Source organism: Cetorhinus maximus, chromosome 29 (assembly GCF_964194155.1).
Source record: "Cetorhinus maximus chromosome 29, sCetMax3.hap1.1, whole genome shotgun sequence".
In the NCBI taxonomy this organism is placed as follows: domain Eukaryota; kingdom Metazoa; phylum Chordata; class Chondrichthyes; order Lamniformes; family Cetorhinidae; genus Cetorhinus; species Cetorhinus maximus.
The window spans coordinates 20,387,061-20,399,233 of record NC_135907.1 but is presented as its reverse complement, the minus strand read 5'-3'; the positions used below and the strand labels follow the sequence as shown (position 1 = coordinate 20,399,233).

The 12,173-nt window shown below is 47.4% G+C and overlaps 1 protein-coding gene across 1 annotated transcript in view; it reads right to left on the bottom strand.

Moving 5' to 3' along the window:
• LOC144669513 (kinesin-like protein KIF18B) overlaps positions 1 to 9,339 on the bottom strand; it is an 81,619-nt gene extending 72,280 nt beyond the window's left edge. Inside the window, exon 1 of the mRNA XM_078531981.1 lies at positions 9,189 to 9,339. The gene's annotated coding sequence lies outside the window, so the exon portion shown is untranslated. The remainder of the gene's footprint in view (positions 1 to 9,188) is intronic.
• Positions 9,340 to 12,173: the final 2,834 nt, after the last annotated feature.

Sequence of the window (12,173 nt, the reverse complement as noted above, 5' to 3'; positions counted from 1 at the left end):
GCCTCATGTACCTGTAACCCAAAAAAAAAAGTCAAATAAAGAATTGATAGAGTATTCAGAAAGCAAGCAGATTGGGCAGCATCTGAGTTTACCTCTAGCAAATCTGAGTGTGCCCCTGACTGCCCAGATCCAAATCTCACCAAGTCATCAGGTGAGGGTATATTTCGGTGTATATTTCAATCCTCAGTATAAGTATGACACATGGGGTGGGATCAGAGATGCCATTCATGTCCTGAGTGGATCCTTTCTAAATCAAAGTAAATAATCCCCACTTAATTATGTTCTTTAACTGATGAATATATTGGCCTGGTTAGCTCATTTGACTAGATTGCTGGCGTGTGAATCAGAGTAATGCCAACAGCGTGTATTCCATTGCCATTCTTGGTAGATTTGGGATCTGATCTTCACCCTGCCCCTGAGAGTGGAAGACAGTGGTGGCAAACCACCAAAGACAAAAAATTGCTGAGAAAATGGCTCAGGATGAAGCATCAGCAGACAATGATCCAAGGCAAAAACAAAAATACCTGGAAAAACTCAGCAGGTCTGGCAGCATCTGCGGAGAGGAGCACAGTTAACGTTTCGAGTCCGAATGACCCAACAGAACTAAGTAAAAATAGAAGAGAGGTGAAATGTAAGCTGGTTTAAGGGGAGGGGGTGGTGGGACAAGTAAAGCTGGATAGAGGGCCAGTGATAGGTGGAGATAACCAAAAGATGTCACAGACAAAAGGACAAAGAGGTGTTGAAGGCGGTGATATTATCTAAGGAATGAGCTAATTAAGGGTAGAAAGCAGGAAAAGCAAGGTACAGATAGCCCTAGTGGGGATGGGGTGAAGGAATCAAAAAAGGCTAAAAGGTAGAGATAAAACAATGGATGGAAATACATATAAAAATAATGGAAATAGGTGGGAAAAGAAAAATCTATATAAATTATTGGAAAAAAAAGGGGGGGATCGGAAAGGGAGTGGGGATGGATGAGAGTGTTCATGATCTAAAATTGTTGAACTCAATATTCAATCCAGAAGGCTGTGAAGTGCCTAGTCGGAAGATGAGGTGCTGTTCCGCCAGTTTGCGTTGAGCTTCACTGGAACAATGCAGCAATCCAAGGACGGACATGTGGGCATGAGAGCAGGGTGGAGTGTTGAAATGGCAAACGACAGGGAGGTCTGGGTAATGCTTGCGGACAGACCGAAGGTGTTCTGCAAAGCGGTCACCCAGTCTGCGTTTGGTCTCTCCAATGTAGAGGAAACCGCATTGGGAGCAACGAATGCAGTAGACTAAATTGAGGGAAGTGCAAGTGAAATGCTGCTTCACTTGAAAGGAGTGTTTGAGCCCTTGGACGGTGAGGAGAGGGGAAGTAAAGGGGCAGGTGTTGCACCTTCTGCGGTTGCATGGGAAGGTGCCATGGGAGGGGGTTGAGGTGTAGGGGGTGATGGAGGAGTGGACCAGGGTGTCCCGGAGGGAACGATCCCTGCGGAATGCCGCCGGGGGGGGTGAAGGGAAGATGTGTTTGGTGGTGGCATCATGCTGGAATTGGCGGAGGATAATCCTTTGAATGCGGAGGCTGGTGGGGTGATAAGTGAGGACAAGGGGGACCCTATCATGTTTCTGGGAGGGAGAAGAAGGTGTGAGGGCGGATGCGCGGGAGATGGGCCGGACATGGTTGAGGGCCCTGTCAACCACCGTGGGTGGAAAACCTCGGTTAAGGAAGGAGGACATGTCAGAGGAACTGTTTTTGAAAGTGGCATCATCAGAACAGATTCGACGAAGGCGAAGGAACTGAGAGAATGGGATGGAGTCCTTACAGGAAGCAGGATGTGAGGTAGCTGTGGGAGTCGGTAGGCTTGTAATGAAATTGATACAGAGAGGTCAAGGAAGGGAAGGGAAGTGTCAGAGATGGACCATGTGAAAATGATGGAGGGGTGGAAATTGGAAGCAAAATTAATCAATTTTTCCAGGTCCAGGCGAGAGCATGAAGCAGCACCGAAGTAATCATCGATGTACCAGAGAAAAAGTTGTGGGAGGGGGCCGGAGTAGGACTGGAACAAGGAATGTTCCACATACCCCATAAAGAGACAGGCATAGCTGGGGCCCATGCGGGTACCCATAGCCACACCTTTTATTTGGAGGAAGTGAGAGGAGTTTAAGGAGAAATTGTTCAGCGTGAGAACAAGTTCAGCCAGACGGAGGAGAGTAGTGGTGAATGGGGATTGTTCGGGCCTCTGTGATCTAAGGGCCTGCCTTCAGGCAGAGCACACATGAATGAATGATGTATTCCAGAAAATACTTGCACTTTGACTATGGCCTTCAAAAGTAATTCATTGCATGTTATCCTTTTCACTCAGAATTATATAAACTAGCAAACTGACTTTTGCCACTGACTATCCTGCAAATGTTCAATAGCATGGCAAAAGTTTCCTTCCTAGTTTTCCCCTCCATTATTAAGATGGGGAAAATCTTCCTCCAAAAGGAGACTGTTTTAGATGTTGCAATGTCACTCATTTACTTATGCTCCCAAGAAAGATGGTAGGGCAATTTGTATTTAGGCAGCAAAAGCAAATCTTTCTACAAGGATATTATCCTCATTATATACACGCACTCCATAATAACTAGCAATTCCCATTATATGGTTCCATATTCTGGACTCTCAGACTACCCTGATCATACATATGCCAAACCAACAGGCCATCTTCATTGTGCCATATGGCTGGCCTTTCTCATTAAACAGTTGCAGACCTACAGCATGTCTTCAATACACACATTTGCCAGACAAGTTTTCCTTAGTAACAGACACATACGTTAGACAGATTGTCCTGATTACTTTCTACTGTACATCACTTCAGCCAAAAGAATACTTCCAAAAGAGATGTCTATGAGGGAATGCAAGGTTCACCACAAAATTACTGTGCCAATCACCATGAAATTACTGTGCCATAAATTAAGCTTAATCTTTTACATTGCAGATTTAATTATTTTAATTTCCCAGTCCAACATCTGGGAAAGGCTGGCTTTATTGGTATTGAACTTCTTTCTGTTTCTCAATTAGATGGTCCAGCCTTAAATCCTAATTTGATTGCTAATCTCAATCATGCCAAAATGCTGGAATTTTGACTGGATTGCTGGGTTGACATTTTGAAGTACCAAAACCAGTATATCTCTGTAGAATCATGCTTTCAATATAATTGGATAGTAACATTAACATTCAGCCAGCTGCTGTGGTTTCCCTCTTCGAAGAAATATGAAAGAAGAAATCTAATCAAGGAACAAAGTAAGGCAAGATAGTTTAGCCTCTGGATTCCAAAAAGGTGTGTTTTAGACATCAGAAAAATGCATAGTGAGTGTTAACTCTACAGCACAACATTCAGTCAGGACTATTGTATTTCTAAGCCTCACTTAAACTATAAGGCTGACAACAGTAGGAGCAAAAAAGTATGAAGCTGGGGTAGTTGAGGGAGCTTTATCCTGCATCCAACCCATGCTTACACAAGATCTGGAAAAGCTTAACGGTGATAGAAGAAAATAAAAAAATGTTACACACATAAACATCACACCCTGTCCTTGCCACATGCTATATTTTCCATTTAATCGGATCAGCTTATCGTGGATTTGGCGACAACATTCTGCATGGGTCCACTTTCCAAATATACAAAGCAGAAAAGATAGAATCATAGAATGGTTACAGCACAGAAGATGGCCAATCAGCCCATCATGTCTGTGCTGGCTCTATGAAGGAGCAATTCTTCCTGTACAGATAATAATCCAATTCCCTCTTGAATGCCTCATGTGAGAAATTGATTTTTAAAAATATTTTTCAGGAATATTGTGTCATTCTGTGAAGACTGTGTGTGTATGATTTAATTAAGCTGGGCAGAGATTATTAATAGGAGATAGGTTGTCTGGTGGTTTGAAAACATGAAAAGGATAGAGGTGTTAGGTTTGAGGTATAAGCGAATAGGTTAGATCTAACATTTGCATTTTTAGGTAAGTGGAGTTTGTTTAAATATCAAAGGGGAGTCTGAGGTAAAAAGAGTCATGTTTGCACCTTGCAGGAGTTCCATAAATAGCCATAGGTAAATAGAAGTGGGGATATTATATTTTATTGACCCGAAAGCAAAGACAGGATTAAAATATGAAAGATCTTACATTTGGAAGGGTCTGAGTTTCAAAGAGGTGTGAAAACAATGGAACCCGAGATGAAAGGGAAAAACAGTATTTTAGAGCTGTTGAGCTGTGAGATGTGAGTTATAGCAGCTGTAGCATTGGCTGAGAGAGGGTGCTGTTTGAATCAAGCATCCATTCAAGCCAGAAAAGCCTTGGGCTGCAAAAAGCAATGTTATTCTGAAGTTTGGATTTTTCACAGCAGAGTGGAAGAGAGTCACAGGTCATGTGGTATGCCTTTATTGAAGCTACAACAGTTTGCTATGGGTAATACTACTGGATTTTTTGAAGTTAAACATCTGTAAGGGAGCATTGCCTGGAAGGTGTTTACTTGCAAGTCTGACCAAGTAGCATGTCTTTTGGGGGAAATATTTTGTAAGACTAAGTTTAACTGTGTATATGTAATCTTGTGTGCTTAAGTTTTGTCTTTTTATTGTTAATAAAACTTTTACTTTTAATTTTTAAAATCTCAAAAGTGTTACTGGACTTCCTACTGCTGAGATCAGTACATCCCCTTCTTGTTTTCAGAATACAAAATAAAAGGGTATGGCCCGTAAGCCAAGTTTCCCTCTGGGATTTGGATTGTGCAGTAATTAATGTTGGCTGTGGTCATAACACTCAATTAAACCTGCCTCCACCACACTCTCAGGCAGTGCATTCCAGATCCTAACCATTTGCTGCGTGGTGTAAAAAAAGATTTTCCTCATGTCGCCTGTCCTTTTTGCACCACTTCCACCACTGACAACAGTTTTACCCTCTCTACTCTGTCCAGACCCCTCATTTTGAATACCTCTATCCTATCACCTCTCAGCCATCTCTTCTCCAAGGAGAATAGTCCAAACTTCTCCAATCTATGTAACTGAAGTTCCTCAACCTATACTTACTTAACTTGCCAAACAAATAACCTAATTAACGAGCCTCACTCAACATGAAATTACATTTACAGGTCACCTTTAAATGTAATAAAGCATGTCAAAGCAATTCAGAAGAAATAATAAAAACAGAAAATGTTGGAAAAACTCAGCAGATCTGGCTGTATGTGGGGAGAAAAACAGTGTCAACGTTGAGTCTAATATGACTTTTCATCAGAATCGCAGTATTTTGCTTTCAATTCACAGAAGCAATCTGATTCAAAGCCACACAATGAGATATCAAGACAAGTGACAAAAGCTTGATTAAAGAGGACAGTTTTAAGGGGAATCTTAAAGGAGGAGAGTTGGAGAGGTTTCGGGAAGTAATTCTAGCTTAGGTCAAGGCAGCTGAAGGCAGAGGTGCCAATGGTGGAGCGATGAAAATCAAGGGTATACAAGAGGGAAGAATGAGAGGAACATAGAGATTGTGGAAAGATGAGAATTTTAAAACTGGAAGCTTCTCAGACAGGGAGGTTAGTGAACACAAGGGTGATGGGCGTATGGGTCCTGATGAGAGTTAGGATAAGGACAACTGAGCAGTAAATAAGCTCATGTTTGCAGCATGGACAGTGGGAGGCTAGCTTGGAGAAAAATGGAATAGTTGAGTCTAGACACCACAAAGGCAATGATTTGGATTTCAGCTGAAGATAATATGAGCCTGGGGTGGAAATGTTACAGGAGTGGAAGTAGGCAGTCTTGATGATGGAAGGGATATAAGGTCAGTTCAGTTCAGAGTCAAATTCAACTCCGAGGTTACAAAACTCAAACTTAGCCAGTGGCCAGGGAGAGACAACATCTGAACATACAAATTAGGAGCAGGAATAGGCCACTCTGCCCCTTGAGCCTACACCGCCATTCAATAAGTTCTGTGGCTTGAGAACAGAGCTTTTGAATTAGCAGATTCAGTAAGGAATAGAATGTTTATGACAAAAAGGAGGGGAAAAGAATCTTTGTTCCCAAATGCAATAAACTGTATATTAGCTACTTCATATAGAATGCTCTTTTGATACATTAGGCCAAGGGTTATTTTATTCAGTAGTTGATTCTAAAGTTGGTTTGAAATAAAAGTCTTTTCCCACTGCTTCTCAACTGAGGTGCATGTCCTTCATTCAGGTTATTTTGTTCCTCTTTTTATTCATGTAATACAATAATTTCTATCCCAAGGAAGATTTGTTGACAAGTGCCTGACAGTATTGCTCTTGATTTGGTTGCTCCAAGGTATGAGAGAAGAGACTGTATTTACTTTGTCCGCAACTAGACTGGGTGTTGTTTTATTTTTAAAATGAGACATGATTGTGCCTGTAATTGTCAACTCACAAAAATATAAAATGGGACAATTTCACTTGATCTGCTGCCATTTTGTATGTACACTGCTGCATGTGAACAACCTAGAAAAAAAGAATTAGAGCTTCAAATACCACAAACCTAAATTTAAAAATACTGAAAGGCTTGATATGTGTCTGAAAGAAAAAGGTGTAAGACTAGTGCTAGTTACAGGTTTCATCAATCTGTTTTGTGTCGATAGGATGGATATCATATAGATTTTATGTTTTAATGTATGAGGCTTCACCCCATCCAGGTTACAATTATCAATGCTCTGAAGAAGAGTTATATGGACTCAAAACATTAACTTTGTTTCTCTCTCAGATGCTGCCAGATCTGGAGTTTTTCCAGCATTTTCTGTTTTTAATTTCAGATTTCCAGATCCACAGTATTTTGCTTTTACATTACAATTATCAATAACTGGGCAAGCACCAGCAAATCCAGTCAGAAGTTTCCCCTCCTCCAACTAAATGCACAGACTAAAATTCACTGCTAAAAGCAGCACCATCCAAGATTGGGAGTTCTGAAAAACAGAGAGTCAGCCTCACGTATAAAGCACTGCCCCAGTAACTGCATCTTCAAAATAAAGATTTATGGTTATATAGTACATTTCATGACTTGGGCACCCCAAAGCACTTTACTATCAATGGAATACTGTTGTAATGTAGGAAACGCAGCCGCCAACTTGCACGCAGCAACTCGCACAAACAGCAACGGCCAGATAATCTGCTTTAATGATAAAAGCAAAATACTGCGGATGCTGGAAATCTGAAACAATCTGCTTTAATGATGTCGATCGAGGGATAAATATCGTCCAGGGCACCGGGGAGAGCTCCCCTGCTGTTCTTCCAAACAGCGCAACCAGATCTTTTGCATTCACCCGAGCGAGCAGACACCGAGCTTCAGCTGGACGTCTCATCTGAAAGACGGCACCTCTGACAGTGAGGCACTCCCTCAGCGCTGCACTGGCAAAGCCAGACTTTGGTGCTCGAGTTGGGGGCTCGAACTCTGATCCGAAAGTCTGATGGGGAGGATTTCAAATCGGTGCCAGGCTGAAGAGACACCCAGGTTTTGGGGAGAGGGAGGAGGAGGGGGGGTGAGGGAGGAGGAGGGGGGGTGAGGGAGGAGGAGGGGGGGTGAGGGAGGAGGAGGGGGGGTGAGGGAGGAGGAGGGGGGGTGAGGGAGGAGGAGGGGGGGTGAGGGAGGAGGAGGGGGGGTAGGGGAGATGATGGGGGGTAGGGGAGATGGAGGGGGGGGAGGGGAGATGGAGGGGGGGAAGGGAGATGGAGGGGGAGAGGGGAGATGGAGGGGGAGATGGGGGGGGGAGGAGGGGTGATGGGGGGGAGATGGGGAGATGGGGGGGGGGGAGGAGGGGTGATGGGGGGGAGGAGGGGAGATGGGGGGGAGGAGGGGAGATGGGGGGGAGGAGGGGAGATGGCGGGGGGGGGAGGAGGGGAGATGGGGGGGAGGAGGGGAGATGGGGCGGGGAGGGGGGAGATGGGGCGGGGAGGGGGGAGATGGGGCGGGGAGGGGGGAGATGGGGCGGGGAGGGGGGGAGATGGGGCGGGGAGGGGGGGAGATGGGGCGGGGAGGGGGGGAGATGGGGCGGGGAGGGGGGGAGATGGGGCGGGGAGGGGGGGGAGATGGGGAGGGGAGGGGGGGAGATGGGGCGGGGAGGGGGGGGAGATGGGGCGGGGAGGGGGGGAGATGGGGCGGGGAGGGGGGGAGATGGGGCGGGGAGGGGGGGAGATGGGGCGGGGAGGGGGGGAGATGGGGCGGGGAGGGGGGGGGATGGGATGGGGAGGGGGGGGGAGATGGGATGGGGAGGGGAGGGGGTGAGATGGGGAGGGGAGGGGGGGGAGATGGGGAGGGGAGGGAGGGAGATGGGGAGGGGAGGGGGGGAGATGGGGAGGGGAGGGGGGGAGATGGGGAGGGGAGGGGGGAGATGGGGAGGGGGGGAGATGGGGAGGGGGGGAGATGGGGAGGGGGGGAGATGGGGAGGGGAGGGGAGGGGGGGAGATGGGGAGGGGAGGGGGGGAGATGGGGAGGGGGGGGGAGATGGGGAGGGGAGGGGGGGGAGATGGGGAGGGGAGGGGGGGAGATGGGGAGGGGGGGTGGAGATGGGGAGGGGGTGGAGATGGGGAGGGGGGGGGAGATGGGGAGGGGGGGGGAGATGGGGTGGGGGGGGAGATGGGGTGGGGGGGGAGATGGGGTGGGGGGGGGAGATGGGGTGGGGGGGGGAGATGGGGTGGGGTGGGGGGGGGAGATGGGGAGGGGGGGGAGATGGGGAGGGGGGGGGGAGATGGGGAGGGGGGGGGGAGATGGGGTGGGGGGGGGAGATGGGGTGGGGGGGGAGATGGGGTGGGGGGGGGAGATGGGGTGGGGGGGGGATGGGGTGGGGGGGGGAGATGGGGTGGGGGGGGGAGATGGGGTGGGGGGGGGGAGATGGGGTGGGGAGATGGGGTGGGGGGGGAGATGGGGTGGGGGGGGAGGAGATGGGGGGCAGATGGGGGGGGAGGGGGGGGAGGGGGGGGGGAGATGGGGGGGAGGGGGGGGGGAGATGGGGGGGAGGGGGGGGGAGATGGGGGGGAGGGGGGGGGGGAGATGGGGGGGAGGGGGGGGGGGAGATGGGGGGGAGATGGAGGGGTGGAGGGGACTTCCCGCACACAACAGCCGGTGACCACTAACAGCCGAGGCCTGAGCGAAGGCCCCAGGCCCTGACTGGGACAAATCAAACCGCCTCCAAAAAAAAAACGGCAACGGAACCCGGTGGCAGGCAAACCCAGTTTGAGTACCTACCGAGCGCCGCTCACCGCACGCCCACAACTGACGAGGAGACGGGAGCCTCCCCCATCGCTCGATTTCCGATCCTGGGCGCCGTTTGTAAAATTTTTTTTTTCCCCCACCCACCTGACTCCCTCTTTTGGACGGTTTAAAATTCCGCGCGCTCGCAACACGCATGCGCCACCCGTCGGCCAAGCGCGCATGCGCCACCGCCCCCACGGCGCGCGTGCGTGTAACGGCCCGTCGCCCTGCCCGACCACAACTGCGCAAGCGCCTTTCTCTTGGCTCGCCTGATGGAGTAGTTTTGTTGTGAGGCAGAGAGAGAGGTGAGAGGGTGAGAAGTGGCAGCCACTCAGGGGGAAAAAAAAAGGTGCAGTTGGATTTGTGGCTAATCTTAATGTTACCCACTCTTGCACCAGAGAATAAAAGCACTAAAAATCTGCGCGCATGCTCCAGTGCAGTACCGAGGGGAGTGCTGCACTGTCGGAGGTGCTGTCTTTCGACTGAGCAGTTAAACCCCGAGACCAGTTGGATGTAAAAGACCCCGTGGCACTATCTCTAAAGAAAAGTGGGGAATGTAAACCCTGGTGGTCCTGGCTCACGTGGTCCAGTTCTCAAGAAGAGCCATACGGACTCGAAACGTTAACTCTGTCCCCGCAGAGGCTGTCAGACCTGCTGAGTCTTTCCAGCAATTTTCGTTTCTGTTTCCGATTTCCAGCATCCGCCAGTATTTTGCTTTTGCCCTGGCTCATCTGGTCATTATCACACTGCTGTTGGAGCAAGTTGCTGTGTGCAAATCGGTTAACGCATTTCCTCCAGGACAGTGACTGTACGACAAAAAAAAAGTACTTTTTATCAGCTGTGAAGCATTTTGGGACATCTGGCGGTCATGAATGGCACTATATAAATGCGAGTCTTTAATTCTTTTATGACCGGTTCAATTAAAAGGTTACCTTCATAATCTACACCTACACAGTGACTAACCTATACAGTAACTACACTTATTCTTTGGCTATGAACCGCTTTGGGATGTCCTTAAATTGTGAAAGGTGCTACATAAATGCAAATTCTTCCTTTCACCTGACTAACAATAAGATCCTATGAGGCCCGCTGTACCTGAAGTCAAAGAGGTTGAAGCAGGTAGAACTTGTATAGACAGAGTAAATGCGAGTAGGCTCTTTCCACTTAGATTAGGAGAAATAAACACAAGAGGACATGGCTTTAAGGGGAAAGGTTTAGGGGGAACTTCTTCACTCAGAGAGTGGTGAGAGTGTGGAACGAGCTACCATCTGACGTGGTAAATGCGGGCTCACTCTTAAGTTTTAAGAATAAATTAGAAAGATACATGGATGGGAGAGGTCTGGAGGGTTATGGACTAGGTGCAGGTCAATGGGACTAGCGGAATAATATTTCGGCACAGACTAGAAGGGCTGAATGGCCTGTTTTCTGTGCTGTAGTGTTCTATGGTTCAAACCTGCCCTCTGCTCCAAAACAGTTCTCTTCTTCCTCCTTGAATAATGGCTACTTTCACTCTGACTTTAAATACAATTCCACATTTTCACTTCTACAGCTGCACAAAGAAGCCTGAAAGCAGCCCGAGGCTGCTTTCAACTCTTCATGAAATAGCTGAATACTGTCCCACATATCTGAACAGGATCTTCCAACACCTTCTTGCAATACAGACCTTGTTATATCAAATTGTCTTTCAACTTCAACTTTCTACTTCTTTCTCCCTTTCATCCTTTTTGATTTTCTGCTTCATCTGTATACTATGAGCAGTACTTTCCTGGCTCATCCTGCTCAAAATAAGCTGTCATACACATACTTCCTCATTCCTGCACCCTTTTGTGTAGATGTCAAGATTCATTACATGTTATTGTGCACTAAAGCAGTCTTTAAAGACACCAGATGTGTACAGCTTTTTACCTGTTTCACTTCTCCCTCCCTTTTGTAATATGCAGACTTTTAACATTAAGCATTGACAAGATTCAGGTATAAAGTTCTTGCTTGTTAGGGTAGATGTAGCGAGGCTGTTTCTCCTGCCTGGGGAGCCTAGAACTAGAGGCAATAGTCTCATGATAAGGGTCTTGGCCATTTAGGGCTCAGGTGAGGAGAGATTCCTTCACTCAGACAGCTGTGAATGCTCAGTTGATGAGTGTATTCAAGACTGAGATCAAGAGAATTTTGGACATTGAGGGAATCAAAGGATGTGAGGATAGTGCAAGAAAGTGAGTTGAGGTAGAAGATCAACAGTGATCTTATTGAATGGTAGAGCAGGCTTGAGGGGCTAAATAGCCTCCTCCTGCTCTAATTTGTTATGTTTCTTATGACACTACTTAGACATTACTTCTTGATTCATCTGGCCTTCTCTCTGAATAGGATTACAATGAACACCTTTATACCTTGACCAAATATGAACTTAGGAGGCCTAAATTCAGCATAGATCATGAGGATGGAAGCAAGTTTTCACATTGCCATATGACTTTCAAACTGCCTTGTGATCACCTCTCCCAAGCTTGATGGCTTGTTGCATGTCATTGCCCACCGGATTCAAGCTCATAATGTCATAGTGATAGGCAATTTACATCATCATCTTCAACCTTATTGAATGGTGGAGCAGGCTCAAGGGGCCACATGGCCTAATACTGCTCCAATTTCTTATGTTCCTACAGTGAGGATTGAACCAGCTTGGAATCAGTCTGGCTTGAGAAGCCCTGTAAAGTGTACCCACTTCAACAATTGGCATTTCACTTAATCTTTGTGGACATCAGTTGAACATATGTGCCGAGCTGACGTTTGCAGGTGTTTGAAGGCTTCCACTCAATGCTATGTTCCTCCCATTCTGGCCTCATACACATCTCCTACTTTCATCGCTCCATGATTGGGGGCTGTGCCTTCAACTGCCTTGGCCATAAGATCCCAAATTCCCTCCTTAAACTTCTCTGCCTCTCCATATCTCTCGTCCCTTAAGTCTCTCCTTAAAGCCTATCTCTTTGGGCT